The 26120-nt window shown below is 42.3% G+C and overlaps 1 protein-coding gene across 6 annotated transcripts in view; it reads right to left on the bottom strand.

The window, feature by feature from the left end:
• The window catches only part of LOC141144757 (C-C chemokine receptor type 3-like), a 404626-nt gene that overhangs the window by 125190 nt on the left and 253316 nt on the right, over positions 1-26120 (bottom strand). For 3 of the 6 annotated variants that reach the window (XR_012244458.1, XM_073630750.1, XM_073630747.1), the window contains one exon: positions 9244-9423. The exons of the other annotated variants lie outside the window; for them this stretch is intronic. The gene's annotated coding sequence lies outside the window, so the exon portion shown is untranslated. The remainder of the gene's footprint in view (positions 1-9243; positions 9424-26120) is intronic. 6 annotated transcript variants of the gene reach the window in all.

The raw sequence follows: 26120 nt of genomic DNA on the forward strand, positions 1-26120 counted from the left end.
GATACCTCTATGTAATATAACAGTTACCAGTACTAAATTTAAACACAAACAGTCAGAGTGATAATGTCCACAAGCAATAGTAGAAAAATCCTTTGGGGTGCATCAAAAGGATTTCACTGTGCTCAAAAAAAAAAACAACTAAAAAGTGAAGTGCCAGAGGGGTGACAGACATGTAAGTCTTCTTTGTGTGCAAACACACTTAAGTGAGCAGTGGCCCCTTACCTAGCGGTGCTAGGTAAATCGCAGTGATCTACTAGCAGATGATGGTAATCTTTACTCGGGGTCCTGGGCTGCACTGCTTACACGCCTGCTGTTACCCTGTCAGCTGCGGGCCAGTGTAGTAGGCTGTGGTCTTTTGGTGTTGATCCTGGACCAGCGCGGGTCCTAACTCCACCTCCGTGCCTCACATATAAGTGTACCGATGGTAAAGGACAAAGGGGTACCGCATAGTGTGATAAAGTTTAAACCATGGAACGTTTATTCAAAATAAGTGCAGGTACTTACATAAAAAAATGACAGATCAATGCTACAATCCTACGAGCGGCGAGCTCGTTAGCCTCTGTCAATCAGAAGTGCCCAATCCGTCCCTATGCGTGACGTCACCGATCACGTGACTTCTTCCTGGTGTTTAAATTTAGTACTGGTAACTGTTATATTACACAGAGGTATCACACACTGTTGGCACAGTGTGTGAATTTAGATCACTTTATCACTTAGCACGATGCACTTTATATGCATTTTTTGCACGCTATGTATTGATATTTAAGATTGCACTTATTTATGTGTTTACCACTAGATGGTTTTCATTTTATTTATTCATTTTGTGGATTGATTGGCACATAGTTTATGCACTAGATATTTTTTGCATCACTTGTTTTTACGTTTTTATGTACATGGGAGTAGCGGTACATTTAGTTTATATATAGAGGATCACGCACTGTTGGTTTCTGCAGTGTGAGATATTTGCTACTTAGTTTAGAGGATTGGGTTCTATAGCACCATGCACTTTCCATGCCCTTTTGCACAGGTATATTATTCGATATAGATTACATATTTACTCAACTTTTAGCGATTTTTATCTTTATTTATGGTCCCAGGGTATGTCAGAAATGTTATTTCAGTTTGATTAGCTCATCATAGCCTGACTGGCACCTGTGCATTTTTCACATATATTACTACATTGCATTATATTCTATCGATTGGTCCTTTGAACACATTATTTACAACATGACATGTTGATTCTAGCATCCCTCTAACCCTTGTTTTACGGATTACCCATTGAGAGACCTTCTACACCCCCACCACCTTTTTGGTTAGCGCAGCACCCCCTCCCTTTATTCATAAGTAGACATGATCTGTCACAGGTCGTGAGTCAACACACGGGATCACGGTATACAATAAAATTAAAAACAATGCGGTATGCATAGAGATTAATTTGTTTGTAAATACACAAAATCAATTAAAGTAACAGGTTTGCTAAAGGTACAGTAAATTACTTCCAGAAAGCATATTCTAATCACAATAACCATCATAGGTACATATATGTATACACTAGTGGTATATAAAAAAAAAAGGGAAAGTAAACATAATACAAAGTAATATTTATAAAAATGGTTTAACATTGAGCATGTCATTCAAACCAGGGTATGATGTGGCTTGTAAATTATACACCCATGGGTCTTCCTTTGGAGTACCCTTTGATCAAATTGCCACCGCTAGGGCCATCATAAATACGATCCAGGACAGCAATTTTGAATGTGTGTGGATCATAGTTGTGCTTAAATGCCACATGATAGCCGATGGCTTTGTTAAGTATGCCATTGGTGGCATAATATACGTGGTCCTTCACTCTTTTCCATAAGGGTCTAATTGTTTTACCGATGTAGAGAGATCCACATCGGCACAGAATTTTATAAATCACCCCTTTGGTCAAACAGATCACATGATGACGTAAAGAATGGATTTGACCATTAAGTAAGGTAAACGAGGGCCCCTCCAGCAGAAGATGACAAAAATCACAACCATGGCACCGGAAAAGACCAAGTGGTTCTTGTTGTGTATCCCGGGATTTATGGTAGTGGCTGCGTACAAGAAAGTCTTTGATAGACCTAGGACGTCTGTATGTTATCTGAGGACGTGGTCCTAGATATTTAGAAAGTGTAGGATCCGCCAGTAGAATATGCCAATGCTTGCTGAGAATAGAACGTACCACCTGATGCTGATCAGAAAAGGTGGTAATGAATCTTAGTACATCAGATTTATCACGTTTGAATTCAGAGAAAAGGATCTCGTGTCTGCAGCGACCACAGGCTTTGTTAAAGGCCTTTTTCAGACAGGTTTTGGTGTAACCCCTGGCCAATAGATGTTTGTACAGTGAATCAGTCTCTTATTTAAAATTGGTATAATTGGAGCAATTCCTTCTGAGGCGCAAGTATTGGCCCAAGGGGGATACTGCGAACAAGCGCATCAGGATGTGCACTAGAGGCATGCAGTATCCTGTTGCCCGCAGTAGGTTTGCGGTAAAGTGATGTACCAATAGTGCCATCGGCTTCAATGGAGATGGTAACATCCAGAAAAGAGATCCTGCTCTCATGAAAATCCATTGTAAATTTTAAATTGTATTTGTTCCCAGCAAGCATCTGCATGAAATGTTCAAGCATACTGGGGGAACCACCCCAAATCATAAAGACATTATCTATAAAACGGCGCCACAGGAGAATGTGGGAGAGAAGATTGGTATGGTCGTCACTAGAAAAAAGGTCTCGTTCCCACCCCCCTAGGTACAAATTGGCATAAGAGGGGGCGCAACATGTGCCCATTGTGACCCCCTGTACCTGGAGGAAGTGGGACTCGTCAAAAGAAAACACATTTCTGGTAAGAATATGAGATAAAAGTTGTAATATGAAGTGATTCATGCCAGAGAATTTTAGACCGCGTTCATCAAGAAACTTAGAAATGGTTTCCACTCCCAGATTGTGTGGAATAGAGGAATACAATGCCTCGATGTCAATGGCGACAAGGAGGCAATCTGTTGGTACGATAAGACCGTCAAGATTTTTTAACAAGTCAGTAGTGTCCTTAATGTAGGAGGGCAGTGTGACAACATGAGGGCGAAGGTATTCATCAACAAGCTTACTAGCTCGTTCAGTGATTGAACCCACACCCGAGACAATGGGTTGTCCTGGTGGATTGCGGAGATTTTTATGTGTTTTTGGGAGAGCATAAAACGTTTGGGTCTTGGGGTGTGGGACCTGTATGCCTTCAAAAATCTTGTTGATAATCAAGCCCTCCGCATGGGCCGAGTGTATAATATGTTCATATTCAAGGTTGTATTTGGCAATGTTGCTGGCTGAGATTGGTTTATACCATTGTCTATTTTTGAGTATGTCCCAACACATATTTCTATATTGAAGTTCATCCAGCAGAACTACATTGCCGCCCTTGTCAGAGGGCTTGATTACCAATTGAAAATTGCTACTAAGTCCAACAAGTGCATTGCTATGGGCTTGGCTAAGGTGGTTACATAGCTTCTTGGAAACCAAGAGTTCTATTTCTTTGGTTACCTGGGTTAGAAAAGTCCACACATTGGGATTCGTACGTAGTGATGGGAAATGAGTGGATTTTGGTTTTACCGCAATGCCCAACAAAGTAAGTTCCTGTTGATAAAGTTTGGTCTGTGTATGTTGACCAATAGTGTCAAAAGACTCAGATCCAACCATCCGTGTCGGATTTGTGTCATTTTCTTCTAAAAGGAGCACCAGATCCCTCAGCGCCTGAAACTCAGTGACTGTGAAATCCTTCAAAATCTCCTGTTCAATAAGGTTTTTTTGTTTCTCTTGTCTATCATGGTCAAAAAGAAATTTATAAGTCAATTTTCTGGAAAAGAGATGTAGATCTTTGATAATGCTAAAGGTATCAGAAGTTGAAATGGGGCAAAAACTCAACCCCAACTGTAGAACCTCCTTTTCCACTACACTTAAGGGGTAAGACGAAAGCATTCACTTTTTGCTTATCAGTTCTTCATGGTCCATGTAAGTGGCGCATCACAAGAATGTGTCCTTTGCCTATATACTGTACACTAAAAAGTGTCCCTCTTTCTCAGAATGTTGGGGGGTATGCGATTGATGGGATCCTGTGCGAATTGCATATGGCCTGTTATTTTGATTTTTGTTTCTTTGTTCTATCCCTTTTTATTTTTTGCAGGTTTTTTCTTTACTGCCGGGTTTTTTTTTGGTCTCTGATTCAATAGCGCACCCATGTTTGACCTTCCTGTGTGCGTGGTGAACTGTGCCATGCATATACACACCTTACTGACTCCCCACGTACAACTACAGTTATCCGCCTGTAACCTATGCATAAGGTGGGGGGACATTCAACGTGGACTGCACACTATGACTTGGTGAGTTGTTAATTTAGTTTTTTTCCCCGCTTTTAACATTCCTGAATAGCTCTTTGGTTATGTGGCCGATCGGCTGTAATTTCACGCTCTTGGACTGAGCATGGAGTTCTAAGTAGGAAACAACAGGGAAAATTGTTTGTTTTTTCTTTTTTTCATCGTCCAATGCTAAACTGTTGACACTTCAGGTTGAACTCTTCAAGGTTTTTTTTTGTTCCAGGGCTAAAGCTGCATACCGGACTAGTTTTGTTGTTTGTTTTTTTGCAGTTTCTGGTATAACAGCAGTGGAGGGAGGGATTGACCAAGGCCATAGGATTTATATTAATGATGCACCTATATCTCATAGTTTGTACATACCCATGTGTAAGCTGTATTCAGCAGTCGCTACAGTGCAAATTGGGGTAATAGCAGACGTTCTTCACTATTATGATGGCTGGTAAGCTACAAATAGTTTCATGGAATGTGAGGGGACTAAACAATAAATTTAAGAGGGCGAAAGTATTTCAAAATTTGAGGCAGGCGAAGCCACATATCGTCCACCTTCAAGAAACACACCTGGAGGGTAGTAAAATTCTATCTTTACGCAAACCGTGGATTCAGAGGGTATTTCACTCCACCTATTCTACATACGTCAGAGGAGTTTCCATTTTAATCAGCAAAGCAATTGCATGTACGATACATCAGGTGTTTACAGATCCGGGAGGACGATATGTGGCAATTGTATTGGATGTCTTTTGTCAAACAATTTTGTTAGTAAGCATATATTTACCTCCACCATTTCAGGTGCAATTGTTATATGACTTATTGGTGACACTGGCATCTACTTGCATCTTGTTGTGCTTTTCATGGGAGATTACAATGCCATACTAGATCCTGGGTTAGATTCCACTAATGTAACTAGGCCAGCCTCGATTGAACTATCCACCTGGGCAACTGTGGTGGGTTTAACCGAACTGTGGAGGTGGGGGCACCCAGACGCCACTTCATACTCTCATTTATCTTTGACTCATAAATCCCTGGCCAGAATTGACTTGGCATTTGGGAATGCCTCCATGTTAAAGTACCTCTACGATTCAGAATATCTGGCTGGAGGACTTTCCAACCATAACCCACTCTTGGTTACCCTGGCCTTCACCCTTGTGGGGAGGAGAGGGGGATGGAGACTGGCACCGGGTTGGTTACAAGAAGAGCAAGTGACAGTTCAAATTCAAACTGCCATGGATACCTTTTGGGTTACCAACGTTGACTCGGCTGAGCCATCCTTGGTATGGGACATGTTTAAGGCAGTATCGAGGGGTGAGTGCATATCTGCCATTAAGGCAGCTTGGAGGGATCGTAATGAGGAGGGTGAGCTTCTACTGGCCAAAGAGCGGGAGAGTGCCAAAGCACATGCAGACTCTCCCTCGGAGGCCGCTTATGTGTCACTACTGGAAAGCAGGAGACTGGTAGCAATGCACTTCTCTGATCTAGCCCATACAGAGACAAAGCACAGGTCTGAAAACTTTTTTGCTGAAGGGGACAAGAATGGCAAACTTTTGGCCAATTTAGCAGTTGATAAAAGGTTACCAGTTAGTATCCCGGTAGTAAGGAAAGAGGATGGGAGTTTAGTGTCTGACCCTGTAAAGGTACTGGAGGAATTTGTAAATTTTTATAAGTCCCTGTATTCACCTATCCCTGAGCATGATACTGCGGAGTTGGAAGAGTTACTGCAGAGCCTCTCCATGCCCAGATTGTCAGATACGGATGCTGCCCTTTTAGATGAAGGTATTTCTGTCTTAGAAATTGAAACAGCCATACTTGCTTTCCCTCCCCATAAAGCTCTGGGTCCTGACGGATTTCCCGCTGATTTCTATAAGCTATACATGTCACAACCAGCCCCTAGACTAAACATGCTTTTTAAGCATTGTCTGGAGCAAGGAGCCTTGCCAGCATCCATGATGGAAGCTTATATGGTCCTCCTCCTGAAGCCTGGCAAGGACCCATTGGAGTGCTCCTCGTATCGCCCCATAGCGTTACTTAATAAGGATTTGAAGATTCTTGTTAAGGTGCTTGCATCAAGGTTGGCCAGGGTTATTGACACCCTGGTGGACATTGATCAGACAGGTTTCATTCCTGGCAAATCAACAGATACTAATCTGCGGAGATTGTTCACGCACTTACAGCTAGATACCACAGAGCCCCCCGGCCAAGGTCATAGTCTCTATAGACATTGAGAAGGCCTTTGACTCTGTGGACTGGCAGTATATGCATAGGGTGTTGGAGGTCATGGGGTTTGGTCCAGAATTCTGTCATTGGGTAAAGTTGTTATATAGCACTCCCAAAACGGCAATTCGGTTAGGAATTAATGTTTCTGATTATTTCCCGATAGGAAGGGATACTAGGCAAGGGTGCCCACTTTCCCGTTTTTTATTTGCCCTGATGATGGAACCCATGGCAAGGGCACTTAGAAGATCTGAGCTGGTGGGGGCGATTCGGGTGGGAAACATTAATGAATGTGTAGCATTATACGCAGATGATCTGCTCCTGTTCCTCCAGGATCCGGGTCCCTCCCTAAAAGCAGCCCTTTTGATCTTGGACAGGTTTGCCACTTTCTCGGGCCTACGAGTAAACTGGAGCAAATCATCAATTCTGCCATTAGGTCCGGAGGCTAGAACACTTCAAGATAACACAATACCATTGCAGTGGGTCTCCTCAATCACCTATCTAGGTGTCAAAATAACAGCCTGTATTTAGGATTATATATCTCTAAATCTCCTCCCCCTAGTGAATAGACTCAAACTAAAAACCCAAGCTTGGCAGAAATTACCTCTCTCTCTGATAGGGAGGGTTAGCCTTATAAAAATGAAGTTTACTATGCTTTATACACCACTCTCCCGTATGGATACCAAAATCCTTTTTCAGAACATTAAACAGTATAATAGGTTCTTTCATATGGTCCCCACAGGCACCTCGTATAAGCATCAAAATACTCCAGGAAACGTGGGGTCAGGGGGGATTAGCTCTACCTGACTGGCATAAATACTATATGGCTGGCCAGATGGTGGTTGCTAGGCGAAGGCTGATGACGGGGACTCCGCCACGGTTCTGGAAGCTGCGCACTTGGGGTCCTATGAGAATCTGAGATTGGCCCTCTACAGAGGCCCAAAATCTTGCCTGCCTTTGACTACCTCGATGAAAGCGACCATTAGGGCATGGGAAATCACCACCACTTTGATGTCCCCTAGCTATTTGGGAGTTACGCCATCAGCCCCATTGTGGATGAACCCAGCCCTGCCTCGTTTCTACTCACTCCCAGATCCTATGGTGTGGGTGTGTGGGGGTGTTAAAGATTTGGAGATATCACCAGAGAGGGGGAGATGTGTACATTTGACCAATTAAAAGCCAGACATAATTTATCAAATTCCTTTTTCTCCCGCTATTTGCAACTGCACTATGCGTTTCAGACGCAGTTCGATGGAAAAAGAATTGAATTTCTGCCATCAGCACTGGAGACTCTTTTGACTGAGGAGGAGTTGGTTAAACCTCTTTCAACCGTGTACAAATCTCTCTTCAAAAAGACGCCACTAGGTATAACCAGATGCAGGGAACGTTGGGATAATGAAATTACTAGTATACAGGGGGAGGATTGGGAGAATATGTGGGATCATCCTTTTCAGTATCTAGTGTCCGCAAGAGACCGCCTAATTCATTTCAAATTCCTTCATCATGTTTATTTTACCCCTGCCAGATTATCTTGCATATATCCATCTGTTAGTCAGTGCTGGAGATGCTCTCATTCCCCAGCTGACTCAGAACATATATTTTGGAGTTGCACGCATATTCAAACATTCTGGTCTGGTATTACTGAATGCCTTTTCGGAGCCACTTAGTATCCCAGTTCCTACGACTCCAAGAGTCTGTCTAATAGGGTTGGTGGAAGTGGTGGTTCCATCCAGAGCACATCGCACTTTGTTAAATATTGCGTTGTTTTATGGTAGAAAGGCCATCCTATTAAAATGGAAAAAACAGCTGCACCTTCTATATTGTATTGGAAGGGTCTGAGTAACTCTGTAATATGCTAAATGACAAAAAAATCGCATGTTAAATCGCATAAATAAGTGTTGACACTAAAAACATATACATCTAGATAATCATGTGTTGGTGCACAAAGGGACATAAACACTACTTCATGTGAATAATTCTAAATCAAAATACATAGAATAAATCAGAAATAACCATCAAAAACATATCCTTATAAATGGTGCAAAACGTACAAAGTGCCAGTGCTTAAAGGTGATCTAGATATCGCAAATAAAAACACATCAATCCAACGCAATATGGATAATAAATAATATAAATAAATGTCCCAATAATAGTGATATAAAATATATTGTGCTGGCCTGCGAAACAAATGACCAATGACATGCCAGTAAGTGCAGCAAACTTAAAGTGCCAGTGTAAAAGTCATTGAAGGTGCAAAAGCAAGTTCTGGTGTATTCAATAAAACAACAGTGGGGTGTCTGGGATGCAATTCACTCAGTGTCCTCTTCGTGCATAAAACACTAAATGTAAGCAGTGGCCCCTTACCTAGCGCTGCTAGGTCAACCGCATGAATTGTAGCTAAAACACCAGGTCCTGAGCCTCAATCGCGTCCCTATATCCACGCTTGCCGTGTTGGGTTATCCTAATGGCAGCTGATTACAAGTGGCTATGGTCCTATCAGGGGTCCTGGACCAGCGCGGATCCTAGCTCAGCCTCCACATCTCAGGTATGTATGTACAGGAATATGCAGGACAAAGGTACTTGATAGTGAAGTATGTATTAACCAGGTAATGCTTTATTAAAAATCTTTAAGTAGATGTACTCACATAAAAACAATGCAGAGCAAACCTCTCTCCTACGAGCAGCGAACTCGTTCTGTGTCTAGCAATGTGAAACAGTCTATTCCGTTTGGGACATTGCTTTTCTTTTTCCAATTGGGTAGCGCAGGAATATTCTCATTACAACTCTGTAATACCTCTATACAAAGCAAGGTACAGATCCAGAGGCTGTGAAAAGAAATTAAAAAACAAATGGCAGGCTTGGCTGGACTCTTCAAATACAGTTGGTTTAATATAAATGTGAAATTTTGTTTGCATTAGAAACTTATGATATCTGAATAAAATAGGCTAATCCTAATTGATAGGATTCCCCTCATGGAACAGACAAAATACCCACTTACATGATTGAGTAGCTATCTATCCAAAAGGAAGCATGGTATCATTATGTAATAATGTTAAGGTGCACATATGTATGTATATTTAATATGGTCATTGGTTGGTTGGGAGGGGGGTGGGGGGAATGGGAAGGGAATAGATTGAACTATGTTAATTCCTTGTTGATGGCCCTGTGAGGCCAACCCAGGTGGCACTTACCTGCCGGGTTAGTGATTGTTTTATGTTTTGTACTGTGTGCAAAAACTTAATAAAAAAAGAATTAAAAAAATTATTTCCAAATGTGGAACGCCATTTATAGTGACACCTGAGGGATTATCTGTGAGGGATGGAGGTAAAGGTGGACTATCCCCTTGATGTCTGTTAATGTTTGGAAAGAATTGATCTATGCGTCATTTTTTCAAATCCTTCCTGATAGCACCCACTGCTGCTGTGCTTATAGGGCGTGAGGAAATGATGGATTGTGCATAGTCAGCTATACTGGAACGAATGTCGGGTTTGTCGACGGGGATTGGGGGAGCAGATGGGGTAGAGGTAGTAGGGAGGACATTAGGTACCGCTGGATCGGGGAACATCGAGATCCCTACATTGTCCTTAGGTGTAGGGTATTGCTGTTGTACACAGTTGTTAACTGGTGGTTGAACAAGTTCATCCATCAGTTTTTTTCTATCATTACCTGTCTGTCGGTCATTTTCAGTTTGTCGTCGTTTTCTAGAACCTCGACCCCTCTGTCATCCCTGATCGGAGGGCCGCAAATTTTGTGAGATAGCTGAAGTGGCAGAAGAATCAGAATCGCTCGCTCTGTTGCTATGTTTCTATGTTTTTTTAGAGGTATTTCTATAGGAACGCGTGGAACTCCGACCGCCCCGTTGTTTATTGTTTAAAGGCCAATTATACGCATAATTTCCAGCAAAGGCTAGTTTGTCCCTAGACATTTTTTCTTCCTTTTTCAACAATAAATTTTTGGTAAAGGTTTGGACATGACCCTTTAAACATGCATCACACGTTACAAAGTCGGAATGATTAAGTAAAATAGCATTTTCATCATAGATACGCTTAATCTCACAATCAACCAACTTAAGTTCCTGCATGTAATGCTCCACCATAAGCTCCATCATTTTTTTCGTGCAGTCTTGTAAATTACGTTCCCAGCGAACCTTAAAGTCCGAATCGATTGACCAGATATTAGGAAAGACCTGTATCCTAGGGCCTTTAGGATTCAGGTCCTCAGAGATGTACTGCTCAAAGTATTTAATGTGCCAGAACAAGCTGGCTTTGCGTTCAAATGTTGACATTAGCTTATGGTAGAGGATCTCCATTTCCAGTTGGTTAACCTTGGTAACACAACATGTCTGTTTAATGTCTAGCATAAATCCTTCCCAGTTATTCCCTGTAAAGTCCGCCATTTGGGAAGAAAAAAAACAACTAGTATAGTATCACTTTGCAAAGAAAGGAGAAGGAAGAAAACAATGTTTATTCTTCTCCTCAGTCTTCACGAGTGAATCGGGGGGCTTCAGTAACCAAAACTGCAGTGTTTATCCTCATGACACAACACAGGAAGTACCTCCATGGTTAACAGAGGACAGAATTAAAATAGACTTGAGAAACTTAACATTAATAAATCACCGGGACCAGATGGCTTGCATCCGAGGGTACTTAGGGAACTCAGTCAAGTGATTGCCAGACCGTTGTTCCTAATTTTTACAGACAGTCAACTGACTGGAATGTTACCAGCTGATTGGAAAAAAGCCAATGTAGCACCAATATTTAAAAAGGGCCCAAAATACATCCCTGGGAATTACAGACCAGTTAGCATAACATCAATAGTATGTAAACTCTTGGAGGGGATGATAAGGGACTATATACAAGATTTTACTAATGAGAACGGTATCATTATCAGTAATCAGCATGGATTCATGAAGAATCGTTCTTGCCAAACCAATCTACTAACCTTCTATGAGGAGGTGAGTTGCCATCTAGATAATGGAAGGCCCGTAGATGTGGTGTATCTGGATTTTGCTAAAGCATTTGACACAGTCCCCCATAAACGTTTACTGTACAAAATAAGGTCCGTTGGCATGGACCATAGGGTGAGTACATGGATTGAAAACTGACTACAAGGGCGAGTTCAGAGGGTGGTGATAAATGGGGAGTACTCGGAATGGTCAGGGGTGGGTAGTGGGGTTCCCCAGGGTTCTGTGCTGGGGCCAATCCTATTTAATTTGTTCATAAACGACCTGGAGGATGAGATAAACAGTTCAATCTCTGTATTTGCAGATGATACTAAGCTAAGCAGGGCAATAACTTCTTTGCAGTATGTGGAAACCTTGCAAAAAGATCTGAACAAATTAATGGGGTGGGCAACTACATGGCAGATGAGGTTTGATGTAGAAAAATGTAAAATAATGCATTTGGGTGGCAAAAATATGAATGCAATCTATAAACTGGGGGGAGAACCTCTGGGGGAATCTAGGATGGAAAAGGACCTGGGGGTCCTAGTAGACGATAGGCTCAGCAATGGCATACAATGCCAAGCTGCTGCTAACAAAGCAAACAGAATATTGGCATGCATTAAAAAGGGGATCAACTCCAGAGATAAAACGATAATTCTCCCACTCTACAAGACTCTGGTCCGGCCGCACCTAGAGTATGCTGTCCAGTTCTGGACACTAGTGCTCAGGAAGGATGTACTGGAAATGGAGCGAGTACAAAGGAGGGCAACAAAGCTAATAAAGGGTCTGGAGGATCTTAGTTATGAGGAAAGGTTGCGAGCACTGAACTTATTTTCTCTGGAGAAGAGACACTTGAGAGGGGATATGATTTCAATATACAAATACCGTACTGGTGACCCTACAATAGAAATTCAACTTTTTCGCAGAAGAGAGTTTAACTCTCGTGGCCACTCATTAAAATTAGAAGAAAAGAGGTTTAACCTTAAACTACGTAGAGGGTTCTTTACTGTAAGAGCGGCAAGGATGTGGAATTCCCTTCCACAGGCGGTGGTCTCAGCGGGGAGCATCGATAGCTTCAAGAAACTGTTAGATAAGCACCTGAATGACCGCAACATACAGGGATATACAATGTAATACTGACACATAATCACACATAGGTTGGACTTGATGGACTTGTGTCTTTTTTCAACCTCACCTACTATGTAATATACTGGAGTGTAAAAAAGGAAAGGAGGAAACAATGGGGTGTCTACCACCCTTAAAGTCAGAACAAAATATAAAAGGAACCACTCCTATAGCCACATCTGTATAATTAAATGGCAAGAAAGAAAAAAGGGGGTTCAATAAGGAGCCCCTGGTCGGACTTTAGAGGCATAGCAAACCTAGGGAAGCATAATCAAAATAATAATATAATAAACTTTATTAAGTACAAATGCATACATAGCAAAGACATCGACAAAAAGTTAAAAAATCATCTATACAGGAATATACATGATAAGAGTCCCGATGCATCTACGCATTTCGTAAAAAACTTCTTCAGGACAAGAAGCCAGCTTGTTCTGGCACATTAAATACTTTTAGCAGTACATCTCTGAGGACCTGAATCCTAAAGGCCTTAGGATACAGGTCTTTCCTAATATCTGGTCAATCGATTCGGACTTTAAGGTTCGCTGGGAACGTAACAAGACTGCATGAAAAAAAATGATGGAGCTTATGGTGGAGCATTACATGCAGGAACTTAAGTTGGTTGATTGTGAGATTAAGCGTATCTATGAAGAAAATGCTATTTTACTTAATCATTTCGACTTTGTAACGTTTGATGCATGTTTAAAGAGTCATGTCCAAACCTTTACCAAAAATTTATTGTTGAAAAAGGAAGGAAAAAATATCTAGGGACAAACTAACCTTTGCTGGAAATTATGCGTATAATTGGCCTTTGAACAATAAACAACAGGGTGGTCGGACTTCCACGCGTTCCTTTAGAAATACCTCTAAAAAATATAGCAATATAGCAAAATATAGAGCGAGCGATTGTGATTCTTCTGCCACTTCAACTATCTCACAAAATTCGTGGGCTTCTGATCGGGGATGACAGAGGGGTCGAGGTTCTAGAAAACGATGACAAACTGAAAATGAACGACAGACAGGTAATGATAGATAAAAACTGATAGTTGTTAACTGGTGGTTGAACAAGTTCATCCATGTACAACAGTAATACCCTACACCTAAGGACAATGTAGGGAACTCGATGTTCCCCGATCCAGCGGTACCTAATGTCCTCCCTACTACCTCTACCCCATCTGCTCCCCCAATCTCCGTCGATAAACCCAACATTCATTCCAGTATAGCTGACTGTGCACAATCCATCATTTCCTCACGTCCTTTAAGCACAGCAGCAGCGGGTGCTGTCAGGAAGGATTTGAAAAAATGACGCATAGACCAATTCTTTCCAAACATTGACATCAAGAGGATAGTCCATCTTTACCTCCATCCCTCCCAGATAATCCCTCAGATGTCACTTTAAATGGCGTTCCACATTTGGAAATAATTAACCTTTCGTCTTACCCCTTAAGTGTAGTGGAAAAGGAGGTTCTACAGTTGGAGTTGAGTTTTTGCCCCATTTCAACACCTGATACCTTTAGCATTATCAAAGATCCACATCTCTTTTCCAGAAAATTGACTTATAAATTTCTTTTTGACCATGATAGACAAGAGAAACAAAAAAACCTTATTGAACAGGAGATTTGGAAGGATTTCACAGTCGCTGAGTTTCGGGCGCTGAAGGATCTGGTGCTCCTTTTAGAAGAAAATGACACAGATCCAACACAGATGGTTGGATCTGAGTATTTTGACACTATTGGTCAACATACACAGACCAAACTTTATCAACAGGAACTTACTTCGTTGGGCAATGCGGTAAAACCAAAATCCATTCATTTCCCATCACTACGTAGGAATCCCAATGTGTGGACTTTTCTAACCCAGGTAACCAAAAAAATAGAACTCTTGGTTTCCAAGAAGCTGGGCAACCAGAACCTTAGCCAAGCCCATAGAAATGCACTTGTTGGACTTAGTAGCAATTCTCAGTTGGTAATCAAGCCCTCTGACAAGGGTGGCAATGTAGTTCTGCTGGATGAACTTCAATATAGAAATATGTGTTGGGACATACTCAAAAATAGACAATGGTATAAACCAATCTCAGCCAGCAACATTGCCAAATACAACCTTGAATATGAACATATTATACACTCGGCCCATGCGGAGGGCTTGATTATCAACAAGATTTTTGAAGGCATACAGGTCCCACACCCCAAGACCCAAACATTTTATGCTCTCCCAAAAACACATAAAAATCTCCGCAATCCACCAGGACAACCCATTGTCTCGGGTGTGGGTTCAATCACTGAACGAGCTAGTAAGCTTGTTGATGAATACCTTCGCCCTCATGTTGTCACACTGCCCTCCTACATTAAGGACACTACTGACTTGTTAAAAAATCTTGACAGTCTTATCGTACCAACAGATTGCCTCCTTGTCGCCATTGACATCGAGGCGTTGTATTCCTCTATTCCACACAATCTGGGAGTGGAAACCATTTCTAAGTTTCTTGATGAATGCGGTCCAAAATGCATATAAATGCATGAATCACTTCATATTACAACTTTTATCTCATATTCTTACCAGAAATGTGTTTTCTTTTGACGAGTCCCACTTCCTCCAGGTACAGGGGGTCGCAATGGGCACATGTTGCGCCCCCTCTTATGCCAATTTGTACCTGGGGGGTGGGAATGAGACCTTTTTTCCAGTGACAACAATACCAACCTTCTCTCCCACATTCTCCTGTGGCGCCGTTTTATAGATGATGTCTTTATGATTTGGGGCGGTTCCCCCAGTAAGCTTGAACATTTCATTCATATGCTTGCTGGGAACAAATACAATTTAAAATTTACAATTGATTTTCATGAGAGCAGGATCTCTTTTCTGGATGTTACCATCTCCATTGAAGCCGATGGCACTATTGCTACATCACTTTACCGCAAACCTACTGCGGGCAACAGGATACTGCATGCCTCTAGTGCATATCCTGATGTGCTTGTTCACAGTATCCCCCTTGGGCCAATATTTGCGCCTCAGAAGGAATTGCTCCAATGATACCAATTTTAAACAATCGGCTGATTTACTGTACAAATGTCTATTGGCCAGGGGTTACACCAAAACCTGTCTGAAAAAGGCCTTTAACAAAGCCTCTGGTTGCTCCAGACACGAGATCCTTTTCTCTAAATCCAAACGTGATAAATCTGATGTACTAAGATTCATTACCACCTTTTCTGATCAGCATCAGGTGGTATGTTCTATTCTCAGCAAGCACTGGCATATTCTATTGGCGGATCCTACACTTTCTAAATATCTAGGACGACGTCCTCAGATAACATACCGACGTCCTAGGTCTATCAAAGACTTTCTTGTACGCACCCACTACCATAAATCCCGGGATACACAACAAGAACCACTTGGTCTTTTCCTGTGCCATGGTTGTGATTTTTGTCATCTTCTGCTGGAGGGGCCCTCGTTTACCTTACTTAATGGTCAAATCATCATCATCATCATGTGACGTGTTTGACCAAAGGGGTGATTTATATCATTCTGTGCCGATGTGGAGCTTTCTGCATCGGTAAAACAATTAGACCCTTATGGAAAAGAGTGAAGGACCACGTATATTATGCCACCAATGGCATACTTAACAAAGCCATTGGCTATCATGTGGCATTTAAGCACAACTATGATCCACACACATTCAAAATTGCTGTCCTGGATCGTATTTATGATGACCCTAGAGGTGGCAATTTTGATTAAAGGGTACTCCAAAGGGCTAGTGTATACATATATGTACCTATGATGGTTATTGTGATTAGAATATGCTATCTGGAAGTAATTTACTGTACATTTAGCAAACCTGTCACTTGAATTGATTTTGTGTATTTACAAACAAATTCATCTCTATGCATACCGCATTGTTTTTAATTTTATTGTATACCGTGATCCCGTGTGTTGACTCACGACCTGTGACAGATCAAGTCTACTTATGTTCATTTACCAGGCTGTTTCACCCATTTTGGCCCCCTTTCCCTTTTATTTTTATATATACCGGATGTGAGTTTTGCTTCTTTTCCTATGTGGGACGTGGTTTGACCTTTGTGGCCGATCTATATTCGGGTTGCTTCCTGTCTGTGCCACTTTCTATGCTGTGCCATATTTCCGGTGTTTGTGCGGCGATTCTTCGTTGGCCATGGGCAGGCGCTGCCCTTATCTTTATGTAGGATGGAGTTTGATTTTTTTGTTCATGTTTCGGTGCTCGGGATGTGTCCCATTTGCGCCTGCTGGTCTTTGCAGGCTTTCTGGATGTCTCATAGTCGCTGCACCACCGCCCCCATGTGCCGAACTTCCGGTCCCTTTTCCCATCTGTCACATCATTGTTTTTACAGGCCGCCGCCCCACTCCACCCCCTCCTCTTGTGTTTGGTGATGGTCCCGCAAGACAGAAGGGCGAAGAAAGCCGCAGCACACAGCAAATCACAGCAAAGCAAAAGGGAACAACGTCACTGCCAATGCAGTGCGGGGACAAACCAGGTATGGCCACAAGCTCCCGTCCACACTATAAAGTATTTGCTCAGTTACTTTCAACCCAGGAACATCTCTGTAACCTCCTGAGTGTATACGTCTTATCTAACCACCAGTAAGTATTATATTTTGCACCAGAGCCTTATAGTATTGCCCTCTCTTAAATGTTGATGGACTATTATATGTACCATATATTACTTCCCCTTCTTTTAAGTTCTGTTATAGGCCCCCCCAGTGCTGCTTGCATAGTTCCATATGGACTATTGAGCTGATGTGTTCTGTGGGCTGTTTGGCACCCTGTTGATTGATGGGAATCAATGGCAACTGTTGAGTTCTTCCTTTGCTGGAAACAAACCCTGATATTGCTGGAACATAATGGCAACTTGTTGGTTCTTTTGAAATGAACCCTAAGATTGGATGTATATGGAAACAGGTATATATCGTCCCGCCTATTTACATTATAACTTTCACATATTATTTTTCTGTTTCTCACTTTCACATTTTTTTTTTTGTTAGATGGTGGTCACCTATTTTTATTGACAAGACCCTTACATCTATAGCGGAAAAACTTGAACTATGATCATTTGAATCTTTGAAAGCCTCCTCATAAGGTAATTTGGTTAACCAATGTAGTACCTGATCCCTGTGTACAGGTTATTGAGTCTCATCTGCTGTTTTCCGGTGTTAAATTGTCTTTGTATTTACTTTTTCTTTTTGTGTTTTAGTGAGACCTTTTCTTGCATTAATTGAAACCTGCATGTGCCTGAAGAAGTTTTTTACGGAACGCGTAGACACATCGGGGCTCTTATCATGTATAGAAAGATGATTATCAGGGGCGTGGCTTGGCGCGCGACGGAGATGGCAGCTTAGCAGAGGAGCTCCGTCATACCCGAGGCCCTAATCACTATTTCTGCTGAAAGAACACTGATAATGAACAAGCAGAACCGGTATTCACAGCACTCCCGACCTCGCCGATCTACAGCAGTGTCAGCGGGAAGGAATATCTCGGAGATATTTAAGAACCAAGCGGCGTTACAGAGAGTCACTGCAGGAGGCAAGATGGCACCGATTCACCAGGAGGAGGATCTCAGTGAGGATTCCCTGTCTGCTACAGAGGACAAAGGGAGAAGAGGTACGAGACCAGACCTTCCTCTCACATATGCAGACATGTCCGACTTTGCTGCAGACATCAAAGCCTCGTTCTCTGCAGCCATTACAGACCTTAAGACAAATCTGCTTGTCCTCACTGAAAAGATGGCTTCAGCTGAAACAGCAGGGAAGAGCAGAGACAAAGCGTTACACAGGCTTGAAACAGTTACCTCCTCCCATGCTCTCCATTTTATCGAGATGAATAGGCACCTGGAAGATCCCAGCAACAGGGGGAGGAGGAATAATATTAGAGTACGTGGCATACCTGAATCAGTCAACGCTGAGCAAATTATACCCGTACTGCAGAGGGTCTTCAACAGTCTCCTGGAAAAACCGGAGGACTCTGATATTGATTTTGTCGGAGCTCATAGGGCCCTTAGAGCAAGAGGACCAGACACTTTACCGCCCCGTGACATAATTTGCTGTCTGCAAAATTTCTCACTGAAAGAAGAGATCATGTACAAAGCACGCAGAAACTAACAGATAGTGTTCAATGGTGAAAACATAAAGCTTTTACAAGACCTTTCCCAAATCACGCTGAAGAACCGGAGGGCCCTACGGCCTCTGTTAGATGCGCTCAGGGAAAAGGATCTCCGTTACACGTGGCGATTCCCCTTTGCTCTTTTAGTGACAAATCACGGCAAGCAACATACTCTCCGTACTCCGGAGGACCTCCCGGATTTCTGTAGTGCTTTGCAACTGGGCTTTATTGATCTTCCTGAATGGTACCAAGAATTCACCCTACCACCTAAGGACAGGAGCCAACCTCATTCGCCGCTTGCAACTCCGGAGAAACATCACTCCAAGAAACAAAGGCATAACAGACAGAAAGGACTAACTGCAGGCCCATCACACAGCAAGACCCATCCTTGCAGGGGATCTTTGGATGCCTGAACAATGCAACATGGACATCTTCAAGTCATTTGTTGGAAACTGTTCAGATTATCACCGTATGACCACCATTGTTAGACTTGGCTCCACATACCAGGCTGAAGAGAACCGCCCATAAATATAACATGCCCAATGTTTGCTGACAGCTATCACTACTTTATTGCAGGTTTCTCAACACGAGATGTGATTCAGTCACCACAGATCACCATCGGTTCAGCCTATTAACTTGTAGTGTCAACTTTCCCCTTCATCGACACAGACACTCTACTTGTGGTAATATGATTACAGTTATCTCACGCTCGGAAGAAACCGTTTTTACAGACATGTTATAGTTATGAAGACCATTTGAACTTCCATATTCTTCAAGATTTCGGTGACGTCATTTTTTTTTTCCAACACTAGCTGATAATCTGCAGATGAGGTTTTACACAGGTTGCCTCCTCTGAGGCCTATTCATTGTTCATTAAATTTTTTTTTTTTTAAGCGTTGCTCCCTTACAGGGAATGGTAATTGGGTCAGGAGGTGTTTTTCACCCCCTCTGCCTTGGTGATCCTAACCTACAGGCCATTTACCATTTATCGGGATGTATGACTTGAGTTAATTTTTCCTTTCATTTTTAATTTTTTCAGGTTCCATGTTCACATTAACTTACTCACCGGCAGAAATGTCCATTAGGCACTGTTAATTAGCACATTTGGGCCAGGGTTTGACCTCTCCAATACTTCGAATTGTTAATTCATACTATTACTCAGATTGTAGTAGTCAATACTCTGGTCGTGAATCTCCCACGTTCCCACAAAGTGTTCAGAGGGACGGATTTTAGTTCCCCTTCTGGCACTAAGATTTGACTCACTTAGACAGCCTAACTGTTTTGGCGAGTCGTATTCCTCATATCCCTTCTCCTTTTTCTTCTTCCTCTCTACTTCTTTCAGTCTTCTGCTCTTTCCTCAATCTGTCCTGAATACCAACTGTAGTGATAACGCAGGTTTAAGTGTAACACACTAATTGATACTCATCTTTATCTAGTTGTGACCATAGGAGTGGCACACCATCTCTCTCTGCACATGTACAATGGCATACTCAGCGTTGGGTCGAAACCCTACGATGTCAAAGGCTTGAATATCCCCGAAAAAAGATCTACTCTCCTGAGAGAATTGAAAAAAGGTAAGCCCAAGATAGTTTTTTAACAGGAGACTCACTTCCAGACAAACAAAATTCCCAGGCTCACCGACTCATACTTCACGGAGGCTCACCATGCAACGAACGATACCACCAAATCAAAGGGGGTCTCCATCCTGCTGAGCAGGGAAGCATCTTTTGAAATAACTGATAAATTGGTTGACACGGGGGGAAGGTACATTTTCATAAAAAGGGACTTGGCACGGAGTTCCTACCACCCTGGCAAACATATATCTCCCCAATACAGCACACTTACCTTTCATCAGGGAAATCTTTCATCACCTTTAAAACTTTGAAAAATATCAAACACCTCCTCCATTCTCTAAATTTAGTAGACACATGGCGTTTTCTACACCCAGAGGATAAAGACTTCTCTTTCTACTCGATTCCCCATAACTGCCATTCTAGGATTGACTACATCTTTATCTCTCAAAGGGACCTACACATAGTGAATGAGGCGAACATTGGGATCCAAACATTCTCAGATCACGCACCTATATCCATTAGCCTAAACCTAGAGGACACACCTACCAAGTCTAAAATGTGGAGATTAAATTCCTCCCTTATTACTGATCCAGTCCTACAACCAAAATTACTTACAGCTCTGAAATAATTTTTTGTGCTTAATAAGACGCCTGACATGGATCCACTGATTGTGTGGGAGGCCCAAAAATGTTCCATGAGGGGGGATCTGATCAAACTGGGATCTCAAAAAAAGAGGGAAAGGGATTTGGAAATTACGAGGCTCTCACAAAAAAATACGGCGTCTTGAAACGCTACACAAACAGTCCCTATCTGTCCAATCAGCAACGATGTTACTGGAGACCAGGAAGGCACTTAAACAACTTTTAGACTCTAAATCCAAAAGGTTCTTTTTCTTTAAGAAAAAGGTATACTATGAGCAAGGGGACAAATCTGGCCATCTGCTGGCTAGGGCCCTGAAAAATACCGCTAATAAACGAAATATTATAGGCATTCAAAACAAAGAGGGTACTATTGACAGGACCACTGATAAAATAGCTCAACATTTCCAGGAATTTTATACCAATTTGTATAATCTGCCACCCCAACATAGAACACCCAATTTCCAAGGAGATAGGTCCCAACTGATACAGGAATATTTGAAGGACTCTGGTCTTCCTTCTATGGGTCTGGATGAGGCCACGAACCTTGACAGCCCCATAGACTTGTCAGAAATCAAACTTGCAATAAAAGATTTAAAAGCAGGCAAAAGTCCGGGCCCTGATGGGTATACAGCAATATACTACAAGACATTTATTGACACACTAGCCACTCATCTCCAAGATGCTTTGAACACCCTATCAAATACAAGAACAATTCCATCAGAATTCCTATCCGCATACATCACAGTAATACCTAAACCAGATAAGGACCCATCCCATTGTTCTAGTTATAGACCCATTTCGCTCCTGAACTTAGATGTGAAGATATTGGCAAAAATTATATCCAACCGACTGAAACCTCTCTTATGTGACTTGATAGGACCAGACCAAGTGGGGTTTATGCCCGGAAGGGAGGGCAGGGATAATGTTACTAAAGCACTGAACCTGATCTATGCGGCCCGTGAGCGAAAGATCAAGGGTCTTTTCCTGTCCACTGATGCGGAGAAGGCCTTCGATCGAGTAGCTTGGGACTATATGTTTGAGACATGTAAACACATAGGCTTAGGTCCAAAAATGCTAGCTTGGATAGCTTCCCTCTATCAAAACCCATCGGCCAAACTTAAAATTAATGGTTCTCTATCAAATAAAGTGGATATACGCAATGGCACTAGACAAGGCTGTCCCCTGTCACCTTTGCTGTTTATCATTTCATTGGAACTGCTGATAAGACATATTATAACCAACACCACTATATGGGGTTTCAAGATTGCGGAAAAAGAATACAAAATAGCAGCGTATGCTGATGATCTCCTATTTTTCATTACAGATCCACATTTGTCGGTTCCCTCCCTTTCGAGGGAATTTGATATTTATGGATTTATATCCAATTTTAAAATAAATTATTCAAAATCAGAGGCAATTAATATTTTGATTCCAGAAAACAAAATAAAGTCAGTTAAGAACAACAGTTCATTCAGGTGGGAGACACAAGCCATCAAATACTTAGGAGTTTGGCTGACCCCTAAACTAGATTCCATTTTCTCTTGCAATTTCCTACCCCTTCTCAAAACCATTGAGGGCGACTTACTAAATTGGCACAATAAGTATTTTTCCTGGTTTGGCAGGGCAGCCATTTGCAAAATGATAATACTACTCAGAGTTCTTTACCTGCTACGCTCTCTGCCCATCAAAATTCCCCAAAGCTTTTTTAAATATCTCCAAGCACTTCAAATGCGATTCATTTGGGCACGCAAATCACCACGCATCAAAGTTACCCTACTAACCAGATCTAAGGAACAAGGGGGAATGGGGGTATCGGATTTCAGACACTACTATCATGCCACTCACATAGCAAGGATTATAGACTGGCATTGCCACACAAACATGAAAGATTGGGTATCTTTGGAGAGTGAACTAAGCCCAATTCCCTTGTGTTTTTCTCCATGGATACCTAAACAATACTATCCACTTAAACTGAAAAGTCACCCCCTGATAGGAACCACGCTCGGAATTTTCCATCAACTATCTAATAGACCTAGATTCACATCTTCCCCCTGGCCCCCTTACACCACTTCAAAATAATCCAGAATTTTCCCCAGGGATGGGAAACCAAATACTGTGATCCTCTAAGAAAGGTATCCCACTCCTAACATACCACTGCGTCAGAAATAAAAGGATTAAAGACCTGATGGAACTTAGGTCTGAAAATGACATACCTTCTCTACCCATGTGGACATATTTTCAGATATGCAGTTACGTAAATAATAATAAGCACAAAAGACATTTCGTTAGGGACCTCACGGAGATAGAGTCTGTGTGCCTGAAGTGAGAACCAATGCTAAAAACCACCTCGATCGCTTATAAGTGGATACAAAATTCAACAGAATCAGCAGCAGACAGGTTCAGAGAGAGATGGTCGAGTAGCCTAGAGACAAACATCACTGACTCCCAGTGGAACAGAGCCTGTATCATGGCTCACAAATGCTCCCTAAGCACGAAGATGCAAGAAACAGCGTACAAAATACTAACTCACTGGTATACTACCCCAGAAAAAAATTAACAAATGGTTCCCACAAACTTCAGATATTTGCTGGAGGTGCAACAAAGAAAGAAAAAGAGAGAATCTGACAGAGAGTAGTTAAAAAAGGGGGTGTGCCACATCCCATAAATTTGAAAGAGACCAAAAGATTCCCCTATGACGGATTTTGAAGGCACTACCATGAATGATACGGTGTAAATACAAAATACTTTAAGGTATTTTGTATTTACACCGTATCATTCATGGTAGTGCTAACAAAGAGAAAGGGACATTATTGCACATTTGGTGGCATTGTGAACAAATATTACCGTTTTGGAATAAGGTTAAAGAGATGATATATAAAATCACGGAGACCAAACTTACACTAGATGCCGCCTGCTGTCTTCTTAACATTTCAAACTTTTCCCTCAGGAAGTATAAAAATTCCCTCTCCAGACATTTACTAAATGCTGCCAAATCTCTAATTCCACTGTACTGGAAATCAACGACTACCCCTACCATTAAAGAATGGCTACATAAAGTCGCCTATATCTGCGAAATGGAAGACACAAAGGCCCAGGCGGAAGAAGAAGTAGATCAATACCATAATATCTGGTCCCCATGGTTCTTATATAGATACTATCTGGACTTTGAAAATGTAAATGACTGATTTTAAAAATTGAGGCCTTACTTGCAGTTCGTCTCAATTTCTGGTTGCTCATGGGTACAGACCCAACCTGACCCATATGGTTACACTAGCTTTGAGAAAATACCATGGTGTAGCACATCGCTTGCACTAATCTAGTACCTTCTTGGACTGCCCTCTCCTTTCTCTTTCTGATCTCCCTCTTAAATCCTTCTACCTAGTCTTCTCTCTCACTCTTACCTCCTTTCAATTATAAAACTCAGACTGATCCTAAAATGTTCATAGTTAACAATATTATGGGAATATTTGTGTTGACATACTTTATGTAATGCCCCAGTTCATCTGGCATTGTCTCACTGATACTATGAAACTAATTTTGTACTTTGTTACCTTTCATAAGTATGTAGTTGCTGTATGTTTAACCGTAACTTTTAATGGAATTCAGTTTGTAATCTTTATTTTCACTAATAAATACCTTTTAAATGGAAAAAAAAATAGATAGATGATTATCATTCCTTATCATTCCTGTATAGATGATTTTTTAACTTTTTGTCGATGTCTTTGCTATGTATGCATTTGTACTTAATAAAGTTTATTATATTATTATCTTGACTATGCTTCCCTAGGTTTGCTATGCCTCTAAAGTCCGACCAGGGGCTCCTTATTGAACCCCCTTTTTTCTTTCTTGCCACTTGAGGAAGGAAGTAACCTTGCATAGCGCGCCGTGGCAAATGTGGACGTGGTCAAACTTTTGGCAGTGGGAGGAGCTTTAGGGGTATTAACCAGTTGCCCACCGCGATATAACCGAATGACGGCTACAGCGTGGTAGGATAACTCTGGGAGGCTGTTATATGATGTCAATCCCAAAATGGCACTCCCGCACGCCCCCTGGGGCGTGCACCCAGGAATGTCCATGAACGTTGGGTCCTGCGGACCCGATGCATCACGGATCGGGGTAAAAGGCCAATGACAACGGCCTTTACCACTTGATTGCCCCGTTCAATGACGGAGTGATCAGTTGTCAACAGACCGCAGCATGTCTGGTTCAGCTCGTTTTCCCTTCCCTTTCCTCACACCGATTGGTACAGTGTGGGAGAAGAGGAAGGAGCTGGGGGCAGGAGCGCTGTGGGCTGGATCTGAAATGACCATAGCGCTGATCATCCATGCTCCATCTGTGGCTTAGCCATGCTCATCCATGCCCATCCATGCTCATCCATGGCTCATCCATGCCACATCAGTGCTCATCCGTGCCACATGCTCCCTCCATGGCTCATCCATGCTCACCCATGCTCACCCATGCCCATCCATGCTCATCCATGCCCAGCCATGCTCATCCATGCCCAGCCATGCTCATCCATGGCTCATCCATCCCCATCCATGCTCATCAATGCCCAGCCATGCTCATCCATGCCCAGCCATGCTAATCCATGGCTCATCCATCCCCATCCATGCTCATCTATGGCTCATCAATCCCCATCCATGCTCATCCATGCCCGGCCATGCTCATCCATGCCCAGCCATGCCCATCCCATGCTCATCCATGGTTGATCCATCCCCAGCCATGCTCATCCATCCTCATCAATGGCTCATTCGTGCCCATCCATGGCTCATCCATGCCACATCAGTACTCATCCATGCCACATCCATGCTGCATCAGTTCTCATCCGTGCCACATCCATGCCACTACAGTGCCCATCAGTGCCACTACAATGCCCATCAGTGCCACTACAGTGCCCATCAGTGTCTCACAAAAGTGTAATAGGTAGTCAAATTAGATGTGTAATTTATGCTCCTAGAACATTTGATGGTGCTCCCTGCATGTTGGGCCTCTGCATGTGGCCTGGCTGTGTAAAAGTCTCACACATGTGGTATCGCCATACTCAGGAGGAGTAGCAGAATGTATTTTGGGGTGTAATCTTTGCTATGTACATGCTATGTGTTTTAAATATCTTATAC

Source organism: Aquarana catesbeiana, linkage group LG05 (assembly GCF_042186555.1).
Source record: "Aquarana catesbeiana isolate 2022-GZ linkage group LG05, ASM4218655v1, whole genome shotgun sequence".
NCBI lineage: Eukaryota > Metazoa > Chordata > Amphibia > Anura > Ranidae > Aquarana > Aquarana catesbeiana.